Source organism: Pelobates fuscus, chromosome 2, assembly GCF_036172605.1.
Source record: "Pelobates fuscus isolate aPelFus1 chromosome 2, aPelFus1.pri, whole genome shotgun sequence".
In the NCBI taxonomy this organism is placed as follows: Eukaryota; Metazoa; Chordata; class Amphibia; order Anura; family Pelobatidae; genus Pelobates; species Pelobates fuscus.
Genome location: NC_086318.1, coordinates 156,677,961 through 156,694,808, shown reverse-complemented (window position 1 = coordinate 156,694,808; position 16,848 = coordinate 156,677,961). Strand labels below are relative to the sequence as shown.

General features: G+C 45.4%; 1 protein-coding gene across 1 annotated transcript in view; it reads left to right on the top strand.

Moving 5' to 3' along the window:
- Positions 1–16,848, top strand: part of ECE2 (endothelin converting enzyme 2) — an 87,337-nt gene that overhangs the window by 45,141 nt on the left and 25,348 nt on the right. The window lies entirely within an intron of this gene.

Here is a 16,848-nt window from a genome sequence, read left to right as displayed (position 1 = left end):
TTGCTTTTCCAGTCGGAATTCAGTCATGTTCACTGGATTTTGATCATCTTGTCCATTACCCTGCATGACTGGTCAGTCATGAATGTATTTGAGAATTATTCTAAGCATCTGTATATATGTTAATTTACAAAGAAGAATGCTTTAACCCCAGATATTTCATTGGTCATTCTTTTACTAGACCCACCATTATAACATCTGTGAAAATGTTAGGTTTACTTCAGAGCTGTCAGGGTTACAATATAGAATGATGCTCAAGAACCAGATGTACTACACTTGTGACTCCATCGACGACTGGGGCTTCATCTGTGGCAAACACCCCTCTTCCATACTCCTTCTCACTGCATGCTCAGCCTGCGCCATTCAGTTTGTCATTGACATTTTGAATATAGAAAAAATCCAGACACTCCAACGAATTCCAAAGAAAGGCAGTTTTATTGGACCTAAGAACCAGCAAGCAACGTTTCGACCCCTTAGGGCCTGGATTTTTTCTATATTTAAATATTATGTTTGGTCCTTTCTGGTACTGGGATTTATCCAGTATAGCACCCAGGATTCCAGCATGAAGGGTTGAGTGCACTTCCACTATATACCGTGTTTCCCCGAAAATACGACCTACCCCGAAAATAAGCCCTAGCCAAATTTTCGGGGTGGGCTGCAATATAAGCCCTACCCCGAAAATAAGACCTAGGCATTTTACCTTTGCGGCCCGGCGGGACTTCCTTCTTCTATGAGGAGGGGGAGGAGCGTTGCGGGCCGCGGCATCGCGCAGCTTGATGACGACGTGCGCAGCGTGATGACGACGTGCGCAGCGCCGTCAGTCTGCCTTCACGGATCTTCAGCGGAAGGATCCATTCCGGGCGGTGAGGCACCCAGTGGTCGGACTCTTTGAAACTGTGAGTAGATACCGGTATTTTATGTCTGGGACTTCATTAATTAAAGGGGGGGTGAATTAATTAAAGGGGGGGTGAATTAATTAAAGGGGGGTGAATTAATTAAAGGGAGGGTGGATTAATTAAAGGGGTGGTGGATTAATTAAAGGGGGGTTGGATTAATTAGAGGGGGGTGTGGATTAATTAGAGGGGGTGTGTGGATTAATTAGAGGGGGGTGTGGATTAATTAGAGGGGGTGTGTGCATTAATTAGAGGGGGGGTGGATTAATTAAAGGGGGTGGATTAATTAAAGGGGGTGGATTAATTAGAGGGGTGGATTTATTAAAGGGGGGTGCATTAATTAGAGGGGGTGGATTAATTAGAGGGGGGTGGATTTATTAAAGGGGGGTGGATTAATTAGAGGGGGTGGATTAATTAGAGGGGGTGGATTAATTAAAGGGGGGGTGGATTAATTAAAGGGGGGGTTCAATGTACATACCGGTACCGTAAATAAATAAGCCCTACCCTGAAAATAAGCCCTAGTGTGTTTTGTGTGACTAAAATTAATATAAGACCCGGTCTTATTTTCGGAGAAACACGGTATATATATATATACGACTGTCATTGACATTTTGACTGAAAATGCATGTTATGCTAGTGAAAAATAATGGGGAAAATACTAAATAAATTAATATAGAAATCAAAGTGATCCCATATAACAGTGACTAGGACCATCTCAACCGGCAATAGTTATGGTAGGGTGTGGAACTGCACTCTATCCCTTTAAGCAGTATGTAGCTGGGTGCAACTCAGACAGTCTCAGTACCAGAGACCAAAATGCTGAATAACAAAATAAAAAAGTCGAGGCACTCCAAGGTACAAATCAGGCAATTTTATTGAACCCACTCCATCGCAACGTTTCGACCTACACGGTCTTTGTCAAGCTACTAAGTGCATGTATACATTCATTTTTATAGGAATACAAGTGATTAACAATTAACAAGATCCCATCAAACAATTAGTTAAAATTACATCCATATACAACCCCCAGAATGGCCACATTGATAGAAAAGGCTAACAGCTGTGTCACGAGTGTCAATTAACTCAATTGGAAGCTTTCTCAATCAGTACCATCCCTGGGATATGGAGACAGAATTAGAAAAAAAATTAAAATGTAAATATCACAGTAATAAACAATAAAATGAATCAAAGCCAGATCGAGTCCAATTTCTCCTCAAGCATTACTATTAATAACTTTAGTATGATAATATTTGATTCTCTGACATATATAATATAGAATATATACGAATGTAAAAAAAGAAAAGAACATATATAAAAGTGATAAAGATAAACAATCAGTATATATGTGTTCCAAAAGTTATATGTACACACATAAAGAGACGTGTTGTATATATAGAAAGGTCTACAGAATTTGGATAGACAGTGTACATGTTAATAGACAGATTCCAAAGCTGTGAGTAGTTCTAGTTCATAATTATATTTTAAGTGTTGAAGTGTATTATATGAAATATCACAATAAAAAGTAACTATATAACCAAATATAAAAAGCAGGTGTAAAACCCATTATTCTAAGATAAAGTGCATAAAGTGAAAAACGATCATATTAAAGAATTTATTCAATAAATCTATCAGAGATCTATATTAAGTAATCAAAGTCATTAAATTTTAAGAGATAAAGACCTGACTGGTCCAGAAATCATTTATGTGCATTTAGTAGATATGTCCCCAGCACCAGTATCACAGACTAAGAATAATCTGCAAAAACAAAAAAATAGTTAAAATCCAAAAATTAAAACCAATATGACAATGTCTATAATAACGGATTGAGATCATAATAATTAGGGCCTATTGAAGTCAGGGTTTTAAATTCCCTAATTTCCAGTGAGCTTCTCTGAATACTAGCCTTATGTGTGTCCCCATTAATTGACTGTTTAACTCTATGATGCAATCAATCCTGTCCAGCATCACTATAACACCACCCCTGTCAGCTGGTTTAAAGACCAAATCCTGCTTAAGTTTAAATATTATTAAAGCTTTATATTATGCTTTTATTAAATTATTAGGGTGTGTATACGCTGGACAGGGTTATTTGCATCATGACTCACCAAGTCAATAAAAGTATCAACAGCATGATTAGCAATAGATGGATTAAAGGAACTTGTACATCACTTAATCTTAATATTACTTTACATGGGGTATTCAGATCAGTAGAAAGCAGCGGTTTACTAAAGAACACTTTTAACGTCACATTACGGAAGAACCTACACAACACCAAATTATCTCTAGCATTTGGAGTATAAGTAAGACAAAAAGTCAAATATTTTCTTAAAGTTGTAGTATCGTCTTTAGACAAAATCTCAGATAAATTGATTATTGTGTCTTCATCTTCTGGGGGACTTTGTTTCTCCATATTGCTGGTACAGTCCTGCTTCTTATGGCCACCCCTTCGGATTCTTCCAATGTTTCTCCACTGAACAAACCCCTGTACGGGGGAGTTTCTTCTAAACAAATACACTGAACGGTTACTGGATTGATTTTCTTGTGGAGGATTAACTTAGTGTTGAATTGGATGTACCTTTTCCATTTTGATTTGCTCTTTTTTCTTAACAATAGAGCTTTGTAGACATTCCTGATTTAATAATATCCAGACCATGGAACATTTATTCAAAATTCCTGCAAGCTTTGTGCGATATTCAGTATTATCCATCAATGAAATAGGTCGTGCATACATACACGTTTCCCTAGGAATACATCTCATTTAATCGTAGTCCACCAATGTGACACTGTACAATGTAAAACTCATTTTTTCTTTAAGGCTTTTACCAACTCTTTACTTATAGTTTGCCCAATTTGGTGTATTAAAAAGTTCAAGATTATTTTCTGCAGCAGATAAAATCCGCCTCATTCCTTCATCCAAATAGACATAAAAGCTTGTGCTGGGTTGGATCATGGGTTCCATTTTGCCAAAAAATATATAGTAAACTTAATCAGATTATAGACTTGTAGCCAATTCAAAAATTGTTAGGGAGGTGCAAAATTCCAATGGTACTCACAATTCAGAAGTAGTTATGGTAGGGTGTGGAACTGCACTCTATCCCTTTAAGCAGTATGTAGCTGGGTGCAACTCAGACAGTCTCAGTACCAGAGACCAAAATGCTGAATAACAAAATAAAAAAGTCGAGGCACTCCAAGGTACAAATCAGGCAATTTTATTGAACCCACTCCATCGCAACGTTTCGACCTACACGGTCTTTGTCAAGCTACTAAGTGCATGTATACATTCATTTTTATAGGAATACAAGTGATTAACAATTAACAAGATCCCATCAAACAATTAGTTAAAATTACATCCATATACAACCCCCAGAATGGCCACATTGATAGAAAAGGCTAACAGCTGTGTCACGAGTGTCAATTAACTCAATTGGAAGCTTTCTCAATCAGGGGGTGGATTAATTAAAGGGGGGGTGGATTAATTAAAGGGGGGGTTCAATGTACATACCGGTACCGTAAATAAATAAGCCCTACCCTGAAAATAAGCCCTAGTGTGTTTTGTGTGACTAAAATTAATATAAGACCCGGTCTTATTTTCGGAGAAACACGGTATATATATATACGACTGTCATTGACATTTTGACTGAAAATGCATGTTATGCTAGTGAAAAATAATGGGGAAAATACTAAATAAATTAATATAGAAATCAAAGTGATCCCATATAACAGTGACTAGGACCATCTCAACCGGCAGACATAACATGGGTGTGCTTTTATCAACTAAACAGATAAATATATGATACAAAATAATATGATAGGGAAATACCTGCCAATGGTCCCTCCCTAATCTCAAATCATGTCCAGCAATTAAAAATCCAGTTGAGCAACCACTGATTGCTAAACAGATAATAATCCTATCCCAATTAATATGGCATGGTGATATTTTATTACCCACTGCATTGATGGCAATTGGTGCTTTAAATAGATTAGCAATGGGGTGCCATAGTTGGCCAATTGCCAATAACCACATCCCCTGAATCGGTGTCTGAGGGTCATAAATACACTAAAAGAAACACTATGTCAGCATCCTTTCTCTACATGTTACCCATGGGAGTTTGATAATAAATAAACATCAAGACAACAGGCAGCCAATGGCTGTTAAACGCCATCCCATTAGCAGAAGAATGGGACATTTTAACTAATAATGCAGGAACTATGGAAATGTGGTCTAAGAGAGCTCCAGAACACGAGGCGGGAACATTAGTCTCCCCAATCAACATGCCAGGAAAGTGTCCTTTTCCTTGCAAATGGTAATTATTAAAAATGTGTAAGTTATTGGGGATGCTTAGTCCCTGTGGCAAATCTAAAAAAGAATCTGCCTCCTCCTTATGCCCTCCATACGTATGTGTTTGTTTTTAATTGCGGTGAGAAAATGGTTATGTCCCTTACTTGTACTAGAAATTAAACTCCTATGATGTTCAGCCTGCATTAAAGGGATTTTATAGTTTAAGGAATACAAATCCATATTCCATACACTATACACCATACGCATATAAAGGGTAAAAAAAAAACTTTTTGTTTACTCACCCGATTCCAATGCTGACCTCCCTGTACGAAAGCATTGATGCAATGCTTTCCTTTGGGGATTTAATTGATGCTGGATGTCCTCATGCAGAACTTTTGGTTGCCTAGGAAGTAGGAACTGCATCTAGTAGCTGTCTGGTTGACAGCCACTAGAGGCAGTCTTAGTCCTGCAATGTAATCATTGCAGTTTCTCTAAAACTGCAATGATTTATATTGCAGGACTAAGTGGGACAGGGACATTGCACCCAGACCACTTCAATGACTTGAAGTGGTCTACGTGCCTATAGTGTCCCTTTAAGGCAAGTTGAGCTTCATAGGGTTTGTTTTCAAAATTAAGCTAGAAAATAAAAAATTAGATGCAGTAAATTGCTGCAAGTAATTGCTTGACAGATTCAGTAAATAATTTTTTTGGAATAAAATAATAAAATAGATGAAAATGTATCACCTTGGGGGTGTGGCTCGGCCGCTGACTCGAGTGGCTGTTTGAGCTGTGAGCTCCTTTGTCATTACACAGTATAAAGCCCTTGCCAGCTGCAAAAAAATGCAGACTGAAAACGGCAAGGAAGACGCCAGAATCACAGCACTCCGTGACTGACATGTTTGCAGATGCGTTCCCCAAGTAAAACACCACAAGATGGTGGATGGAAGATGCCATCTTCCCCACGAGTTTTGGAGGACTCAGATGGCTTTTCAGTGGGACAAGCATGAACTCACCAGATCCTGGGGAAACTGCTAGAGGTGAAGACTTCCCTTGCCAAAAAAACTGAGCGCTTTTCTAATGAAGTAAAAGCTGAAATTGATTCCTCTATTGATCAAGCAGACCTTGATCTCTGGGATAGCAGCAGTTGAACAAAGACTGGAAAGGGTAATTGTGGCCCACATTGTAGTCACCAAACATGCCAACAAACTTGAGGCAGCCTTGGAGGACCTCAAACAGATTCTGAAGAAACAACTTACGGGTGATGGGGCTGCCTGATTAACTAGGAGAGGGCCACCTGATTGACATCATTTCAGCCATATTCGGGTCTCTGTTGCCAGACACACCAGATCATTTGTGGCACATTGACAGGGCCCACCACGTGCTGCAGACCAGAAGGGTGGACTGCAACATACCCCGTAACGTTATTGTCCACTTTCACCATGTCCAAACCGTAGAGGCTATTCTCCGTTGCAGGAGGGACAACCAAATCACTTACCAGGAATTACAGCTCTTCCAGGTTATTGCTCTTCACAGAGCAAAGGGGAAGAACCTGGAAGCTCTACAGACCTACTCATGCTCAACAGAATCAATTTTGCCTGGGGCCAACCATTTAAGATCGTGGTGTTCCAAGAAGGGAGACACAGATTCCTGATGCCTGGCACCGCTCAGTGGTCCGTATTACAAGACCTGGAAATTAAGATATCTGAAGGCAGCTCACTCTCACCTAATGAGGCCCACACCATACTACAGCTCCCAAGAGAATGTTATGACACTAGAGAAGTAGCTACCTGAGGAAGAGATATGCAAGCCGACTGCTCTTAGTCCCTACGGTCCTCAGGACCACCACGGACTTGGACTGCAACGCTATAGGTCAGAGTTGAGTGAGTGGGGAAGCTTTCTGGTCTAACTAAACCCACATACATGTTTTTTTATAGCAGTAAAGTATATCGCCTACTAGGTTCCCGTATGGCAAATGTTATAAGGGCCACAGATATAGTTTACTGTATGTAATACTTTATTCCAGTTAATATAAAGACTGGTACAACTGACAGAAGGCAATCGCATGCCGCCCCCACCCCTGTGCAAGCAGTAACTGCTCATGGTCCATAAAGGTTCACTCAACTGATATGTATCTGCAATGTATGTTTATATTTCACCACCACATGCTGTCATTAGATCACTGCCTAATTGTTTGCTGACCATAACCTGAGAGTCATATGGGTCCCAAAGCAAAATTACCCGGCCGATACAGCACAGTATTTCAATAATATAGCTGAACTTCAAAAAGGGTAAACACAAGACTCAGCTTTTGACTTTTTTATTGTATATGAAGTACAGAATGTGTAGACTGTGCGCACCCTCGTTCATAGGAAGATTATAAACAAATAAACAAAATTCCAAAATTTTGGAAACCTTTTAATATAAAAAAAAAACAAGAAACAAACAAGGGGACTGTATGGAAGATTAATTCAAAAGTCACACAGGGTACACCCAGGACATGCTTGTTAGCAGTATATACAAAGGACAACCAACACACTGCATCAAATGACCTGGGGATACCCAGGTAACAAGATTATTAAGAAGCCCGAGAAGCCCCTAGTAATATGGAGAGCACAGGGCTTTCGACAGTAGTAGTCTGGTAGTCCTACCAACAAATACGCTAACCCACAGTATTACATAGGCCCTGGCCCCCAGTGTCACATACGAACATCATCGCAGGACGGTTATTGTTACTTTTGTTATGCTTGTCTATTTAACTATTTTTAACTTATGCATACATCGTATGGCATTGTAACTGATGGAAGCTGGTTATCCTCCCATCTGTGTCTGGGACCTGGGTCTCCTGGATCTGGATGGGACGAGATCCATCCTCCACCTAAGTCTGGCAAAGGTAAGTGCAGATCTCATTGGATTAATATTTTCTTTTTCTTTTTTTTTTTTACGCCCCTTCCTTCCCCAACTTTCTCTCTGCTGGCCTCACTGTCGCTGGGAGTGGAGTGTGCTGGAGTCTTGGAGGCACTTATGCCCAAAGGTCGCATACAGAACGTAGTGGTCCCTGCCACCTTCCCTCCCAGTCAGGTGAAATACCTGAAACATAAGTTATCAACTTACACCACACCTAGGTCCATGGCATTAAAGATTGTCTCGCTCAAATTAAACTCGTAAAAAAAACTCTATTTCTAAGAGAATTCAAGGCAAAAAGCCAACATTGGTCTGGTTAGATGAGATTATTGATCATAAAGACAAATGCCCTAAGGTTTTTGGCTCCAGCACACTCGCTAAAATAAATGGTGCAACCTGACTATTACATAAAAGGTGCCCGCTACAAATACCTACCACTTCCACTGATGAGGAGGTTAGATACATAATAATATCAGGTACACGTTACTCCATGACATTAATATATATATATATGCCCCCAATGAACCTGAACAAAACTTCTAAATCTCCCTGGAAACACTAATTAACTCAATGCCTCATAGAGTTATTCTCTTGGGTGGTCATTTCAACATGATGCCCTGTCTGACAATTGATAACATAGGTGGACCAGACAAATTAGTTCACTGTTTTATCAATGTGAAAGGTCTGATTTACAGACGTTATTGATTACAGCTTTTATTCAGCCCCATACCAATCACTCTCACACAGACTACATAGACTAGAGTGGAAAAGATGGAAATAAGCAGTATTACCTGATCTGACCATGCTGACACAGCAATCTACTTTTATAGGCTGTGTTTGGCAGTGCCCTGGACATGGAAACTTAACCCTTCACTCCCACAAGACACGATGGTTGCAGAGGAAGCCATTATAGCCATAAGGAACTACTTCCAGGAAAACGATTCCCCTGACATGACATATGTGACCATATGGTTGACCCGTAAAATGGTTCTTTCATTTCATGAAAGTGGCCACACAGAAAAAAATGTGAAAAAACAAACACCTTACTGAACTTTAACAGGCCATATGTAAAATGCCATTAGACCCTGCCCAGGTTTCAAATCAATTATGTCTCTTGGGAGGCAGTTACTTCCCCCGTAGGTTATCAATGACACTTTTAGAGAATTTTTTTGCCAATCTTTATAACTATTCCGCCCCAACACACCGCCAATATTTAGCACATGGGGGGAATACGGAAATAGTAGTGGTCCATCGAACTTCCAGCCCTGACTGTTGAAACAGTCGACAAGCTTGGCTCCCGAATAATAAGATGAGATTAACCAAGCTACATCGACACTAAAGGGCAACAGGACCCCGGGCCCAGATGGCTATAACTGCAGTTTTTACAAAACCTTATGCGAGAAGGTTTTTTTTTTTATCAATTTGATAAATGGAGGCACCCCCAACCCTGACATGGCACTGGCAAATATAGTCCTAATTCCAAAACAAGAAGAGGAGAATCACTAGTAACGAACTATAGACCTATCTCTCTAATCAACTTTGACCTTAAAGTGTTTGCCAAAATATTTCTGGATAGGCTTAACCCATTTCTAACTGTTCTGGTCCATAAATGTCGAGGTGGGATTTATCCCGGGGAGTCAACTTCACGAAAACACACGCAGAAATATAGACCTGATTTGGCATTTGGTGTAGTCTGGTGCCTTCCATAGTCCATTCTTTGGAAGTGGAATAATTTGATAGGACCAAATGGCCATTCTTCTATGAGCTGCTCAATGGGGTGTCCCGGAAATGTAGGTGATGGTATCTATGCCCTATACAGCAATATCCAAGCAAAAACAATAATTTTGGGTTCAACACCCAGACCATTTGTCATTGAAATGGCACCAGACAGGGGTGTCCCCTGTCGTCATTATTGGAGCCACTCTATCTATTTGTAACCATCCTGGAATTACTGGTGTAACAATAGCTGGGAATTCCTTTACTGTTTCCGACTATGCAGATGACCTCCTGCTCACTATAACCAACCTGCTTCCCACCATGCATCATCCAAGTTCTCTACTCAAGCCACTCAATCTCTCAGCCACAGACAGAGCACTAATTAGGTCGACCTACCCCATCCACTTTAGCATGGAATCATTCAGGCTAGACCCAACACACTATACATACAAATGGAACTACACACCTGCTCTGCTCTCTACTTAGGGATTTAGACAAATAGGTGGACAAGCCTATCCCTTGGATAGGTTGTGATCATGTAATAAAAATTACTCTTCTACCCAAAATACTGTTCATATTTCAGTCTTTGTCAAAACCTGTCACTAGAAAAGATCTAGCCAGCATCCAGATAGACAGAGGCAGCATCATATGGCAGAATAAACAATACAGAGTATCCCATGGAGTCATATATTGATCATGAAAGGCCAGAGGACTGAATTGTCACACCTTCCCACCTCTATTAAATCTCAGCCCAGCTCAGCTGGCCCAATGGGTACATGGCACTCACACCCAGATCAGAGAAGGTGGGTCAACCTAGAATCATTACTAATGGGGTCATATCTCCCCCAATTCTACATGTGGGTGCTGAGGGATCAAAGACCAATTCTACACACTAACTGTCCATCAATTTTAAACTCCCTCTGAAAATGGGATGCGTCTTCTGTAAAATTCTCACTGGCCTCCTCCCCTTCTCCTATGGCCCCATACTTGAGGCACCGGGCATTACCACCATGTATGAACCATAACAATGCACACAGGAAACCCCGCAAAGAGGACTGATCTCCCAGATTGATATACACCTCTAGACTCACTCAAATGAGCAGGCAACCTTAAATAGCAGAGTTGTGGGAACAAGACCTAGGAGAGACACTGGTTTGAGGGGAATGGGAAGGGATATCCTCTGTGTGTGTAACTCTGTAGGAATAATCATTTAAAATCTTATTTAACTAGAACACCACACCAATCAAATTATATTGCATGGGGAAGCCAGATGTTGGAGGTGATGCAGGCAGAGGGGTACATACTGTCACGATTACTGTGTGACTCAACACACAGAACTATATTAACACAAACCATTTATACCGGACCTTAGAATGGCCGGACTTAACAGAATGAGACAATACGAATAACTAGCTAAGGGTGAGGACACCAGAAGAAGGGAAAGTCAAAAACAATAGCCAAGTCAATAACCAGAAAAATATACCAAGAAAGCGCTCTCTGACAGCCAACAAGTGGAAACCACGACAGGGCACTAAGAAAAGGCATTACAGGGTTTAAATATGCCTCTCAGTGCTGTGATTGGTTAGTACATGGCCTTTGACCCCAAAAAGTGCGTGTGCGTCGATAACGTGATGTCACTTGCACGCCGGTGCCATCTTTAATGTGGGCAGTGCGCCCTTTAACAGTAAGAACATTACTGTAGCGGCCGGCGTGACTATGAGGAAGAGGGTAGATTGGGTACTTAAGGCATGTTGGCGTCGTCCTCCCCCAACCCCCAGCTCGGTGGCAGCGACTCCTTTCCAACTTTACCTCCACTCCTCTGACCACCCACCCTCTCCAGCACTTCCCCCTTTTCTATACCACTACTCCCCTCTCACAAGACACCGCTTACCTATTGTGATGGACCTCCCATACATTCACCAAGTCAGCTTCCTAGTAGCTATACGGCACTTAGGACCAGACTGCAGTGAATATAGCTCAGGAGACCTTTCCTTCTGTAGAGCAGAAGCTGGAGAAAATCATGCTAACCTCCTCCCAGATCAGTTGCACCACCTCAGCTAATGGATTGGCTCCAAAGAAATCCAATCCTCTGACACTCTCCTTTGGAATTCCTCTCCTTATAAGGACGCTGTATTGGTGCTCACTCTATCACTCCCCCTGACTTCCAGAAGTTGTGCAGGTGTCCTGGTGGTGTTTTGGATGTTCCCACAGTATCTAGGAAGCCATTCCACCTCTGCCACCAAATGTGACAGAGCTCCTGTACTTCGACTGAGTACCTCTGCAACTTTCCTCTGACACTGAGAACAAGTGACTATTGCCTGTCCACAAACACTTACCAAAGGGGTAAAACAATAACGTTTATTGTCACAAAGCACACATATTTATATCAAGAAAGGGTCATCAACAGAAACAATGCAATCACACCCCGGTGCCTCGGTGTTTGGGACATAACTTGATCAAGCATGGGGTAATTTAATTAACTACCAGATTCCCAGACACCATGAAATGTTGTCCCCAAAACCCAATGTTCCCCACAAGAACCACTGACAAGGTATACATGCCAGACAGAGCTAGCTTCAATGAAACAACTTTCCAAAAAACACTAAGATTAGAGGTATACCACCCGAGTAATCATTGAGTAAAGTTCCATCAGGACACAGCAAACCTCCAATCCGGTGCATCGTTCTTTGAGTAAATGCCAGTCACAAAACAGGGATCGCTCTGTGGATGGGAGGCTCCCCCTACTTTCCTGTGGTTTTCGTTAGTCATCCACCTCATCTCCCTTCCCTGCAAATACTGCTCTCCTGGGTGACTTGGATTAGGAATGGTGCAGGGTAGAATTTGTACAGTGAAGTGGCCAGACCTCTGCCGAATGAGAGTCCCAGATGGTCGGCATGTATGTCCATGAGTGCAATTAGATCCCTCCCCGTTAACATGAATCGTTACCCAAAGTGGAAAAAGGGTGCTCCGCTGTCTGGAGGGTGCAGGGACATAGAGAGGTAGAGGTAAGGTGTGAGGTAGCTCTTTTAAGGGGGAAATGGTATAGAATCCTGCACCAGTTTTTAGTGTGGTCGGAGCAGGCTCCACCACATCTATTATCTATTCACAAAGACGGTGCGTATCCCCAAATATATTACACTTGCAGAAAAGTGTAGATGGTCATTCTGGTCTTTTGCAATAACTAATACACAAATGACACACCTCAAAACTGCAACGTGCCTTGTGGATATTGTGGGAGAAAGTCACCATCCCACACGGAACTCAAACGTGTGTTGCACAGGAGTGGCTGATAACCCTTCTTTGAACCCAAATTTTATGATGTTTGCCAACCACTATATTGTTGTTACATAGTTACATAGCTGAAAAGAGACTTGCGTCCATCAAGTTCAGCCTTCCTCACATTTGTATTTGCTGTTGATCCAAAAGAAGGCAGAAAAAAAAACAGTTTGAAGCACTTCCAATTTTGCAACAAACTAGGAAAAATATTCCTTCCTGACCCCAGAATGGCAGTCAGATTTATCTTTGGATGAAGCAGTTATTACCCTACATTGAAAAATTATATCCTTGAATATTATGTTTTTGCAAGTGTGCATCTAGTTGCTGTTTGAACATCTGTACGGACTCTGATAAAAACCACTTCTTCAGGCAGAGAATTCCACATCCTGTAGCCCCATGTAGCTAGAGCGCAGCTAAGCGGAAAAAGGCCTTGACAGGGGTTAGGAGGCGGGCTTAGGAGGAAGTAAGCGTGGGTTGGAATTATGGGTAAGTGGGATTGGCTATTTAAATGAGCAGCCATTTTAGGTGAGTCATTCTAACTTCCTACCTGGTCGAGTTTGTGTTCGCCTCGGTGTGCGCGGACTTTGCTTGGTCGGATTTCTTTTGTCTCCTCTGCAGGAACAATGGACGACGTGGAGCGTTTGCTGGAGGGGATCAGGTCGGCAGCACGGCATCAAGGTGTGGACTGGCTACGGGCACAGCTTGGCCCTGCCCTGGCGGAGGCGGCGGATCGGGACGGCGATGGCGGGAGACCGGTCCGGGCCCGGAGGCCCCCGAGGAGGCTAAGCCCGGGCGCGGGGCCCGGTGAAGTGGTACCCGGTAGCAGTGGAGTTCCAGTTACGACCGGCAGCAGGCCCGGGAGCCGCGTGGTCGAGGCCTTGCCTCCCCGTGTGCGGACAGAGCCTCGGATGTGCACTAGGCGGCAAAGGGATATCGTGGACGGGGGCGCGGCTGCTAGCAGGTCGGAGACGGCCGGGCGGCCCCCTGGTGCTTCGAGACCCACGGAGGGGAGGCCCAGGAGGGCTTCCCCCCCTTCGGACAGCGGAGACGATGTGGAGGCTGGATCCGGGAGACCGCATGGCAGGCATCAGGCAAGTGCAGAGGGCTCAGGTCGGGGCCCTCTTGGCGGGAAGGTTGTTCGGGGGAGCTCTGCCACTGGGGGGGGCGGGAGTAAGCCGGTTGGGGGTACACAGGCCTTAGTGGGAAAGGGGGAGGGCCCTGGGGCCCCGAAGAGAAAATGTGGCTCTAAAGGAGTAAGTTCTACGGGTGGTAGGGGTTCCCGGGAGGGGGCCAGGTCAGACAGAGGGTCTCCCGTAGGGGTGGTGGGTAGTTCGGGGCCATCGGGGTCTGGCAAGCAAGGGGTCAGAGGTAAGGGGGTGGGGGAGGGGGTTTCGGAGGTAGCTAGGCAAGGGCGTAGGGTAGGCCGGGAGTCGGGTCTTTCCGTAGTGGAGGGGCGCAGGGGGGGCCCGGGTTCCAGGAGTAGTAGTGACAGTCCCTCGCCCGTTAGACCTCTGGGGTCCCGGGATGCTCGGGGGCGGTCGGGTCGGCACTGCTCCCCCTCGGATAGCTCAGCAGGGGAAGGTGCGGCAGCCCCTCGGTATGGACAGCAGGGGCGGCTTGCTGGTAGAGACGGGAGGAGTCGTAGCCCCAGGGGTTCCCGGGTGCCACGTGGTGGTAGAAGTCAGCGGGAGGCTTCGGTGCAGAGCAGGCGCTCCCGGGGTCGGGACGGGAGGGGAGTTGATGTTCGTTACCCCCTACCCAGGACTTCTTCTCCTTGTCCTAGATTTCGGAGCCGTTCTGCTTCCTCACAGGCTGGGCACCGGGTGGGCTCCCCGGTCGGCGAGATGGCGGCGGAAGTTCCTCTTCCCGGACGTCAGGCGATCTGTACTGCAGCCCCCACCGCTCCGGTGTCGGGGGGCTTGGCCGGTGAGTCCAGTGGGTCACTACACTCTAGCGCACTAGTTACCACACTTCAGGCACTACTCCACTCATTGGGGGCGGGGGGTGACACTAGCGGCGTTGGTCAGGTGTGGGCTCCGGGTGCAGTGACTTCAGGTTCTCGGATCCGGGATTCCGCGGGGCCTAGTTCGGGCGGGGATTTGGTGGTGCCGCAGGACGTAGGGGAGGTTGGGAGCGAAAGGGCTGAGTTGTCCGGGGGTATCCCCGACGCGGCTAGGCAGCACGCGTACGTATCTTTTGCGGGCCCACTGGGGGTCCATTTGAAACAGGACGTGAAGGATAAGATTTGGAAGGGCGAGTTCTGTGAGATTTTCTCCCTCCTCCCGTTAGAGGACTTCATTGACCTCAAGGAGGAGGATAAGAAGGATGAGAAAAAAGAGGAGGAGGAGAAGAGGAAGCGGTACCGCAAGATACCGAAGTCCTTCGGTAATTGGTTGCGGGCCTTTTGTGTGCTGGCTAGCGTGCTCGGCGAGAAATCGCCGGGGTTGTGCTCGTCTTTGTTCTGCTATTTGGATGGCATTTGGGAGGCGTACCGGACTTACGGGGGGTTGGCATGGTGGAGGTACGACGAGCAGTTTCGGCAGCGGCTGGCGGCTAACCCGGGTATGCGGTGGGACCAAATGGACCTGCCGCTCTGGATGAAGCTAATGATGGCGCAAAAAGCGCAGCCCTTTCAGAGCTCGGCCGGCGCCAGGGGGCAGTCCGCCTCGTCGGCCACCTTACAAAAGGGCTTATGCTGGCTCTATAACGAGGGCCAATGCAAATGGGGAGCCTCCTGTCGTTTCAAGCATGAGTGCTCCGGCTGCGGGGGAGCTCATGGGCTCAACCGCTGCTTTAAGAAGGGTAAGTCCGGAGGCGCCGGCGCGGCTGTCGCGCCGGGGGGAGGGGGTGCATCCGCTTCCCCTGGGCCTAACCCCAGTGAAGCTAAGCGCGATGGAGCCGTGGCTAGGCCGCTACGGTAACAGGGCGGACGCTGCGGTGCTCCTGGCGGGGTTTGCGGTGGGGTTCTTTATTCCGTTTCAGGAGCGACGAGGGGGTCAAGGGAGGCTGCGCAACCTGAAGTCTGTGGCGGACTTCCCGGATGTGGTTAGGGAAAAGCTGGGCAAAGAAGTCGGACTGGGCCGCATGGCAGGCCCATTTGTAGTGCCTCCGCTGGAGGGCCTGCGGGTTTCCCCACTTGGGGTGGTCCCCAAGAAGGAGCCGGGTAAATTTAGACTCATTCACCATCTCTCATACCCGAAAGGGGAGTCGGTGAATGACGGTATTCATAAGGAATTGTGCTCGGTGTCATATGCATCTTTCGACCGGGCGGTCGATTTGGTCCGGCGGGCCGGGCATGGGGCCCTGATGGCTAAGGTGGACATCGAGGCCGCGTTCCGGCTGCTACCGGTCCACCGGGACTGTCATCACCTGCTGGGGTGTTTCTTTGAAGGGGCCTACTTCGTGGACTTGTGTCTGCCCATGGGCTGTTCCATTTCGTGCTCCTATTTTGAGAAATTCAGCACTTTTCTCGAATGGGTGATACGGGTGGAAGCGGGGAGTCGTCTTATTGTACATTATCTAGATGATTTTCTGTGTGTGGGACCGGCCGGTTCCCTGGATTGCCTGCGCCTGCTGCGGATGGTTGAGTGGGTGGCGGGCCAATTCGGGGTTCCGCTGGCGGCGGATAAGACCGAGGGCCCGACCACGTGTCTGAGTTTTCTAGGTCTGGAGATTGACTCTGGGAGGGGAGAATGTCGGCTGCCCCAAGATAAGCTGGCAAGGCTTCGGGGGGCGGTGGCTGCCGTTGCTGGGGCACGCAAGGTGACTCTGGTGCAGCTACAGTCT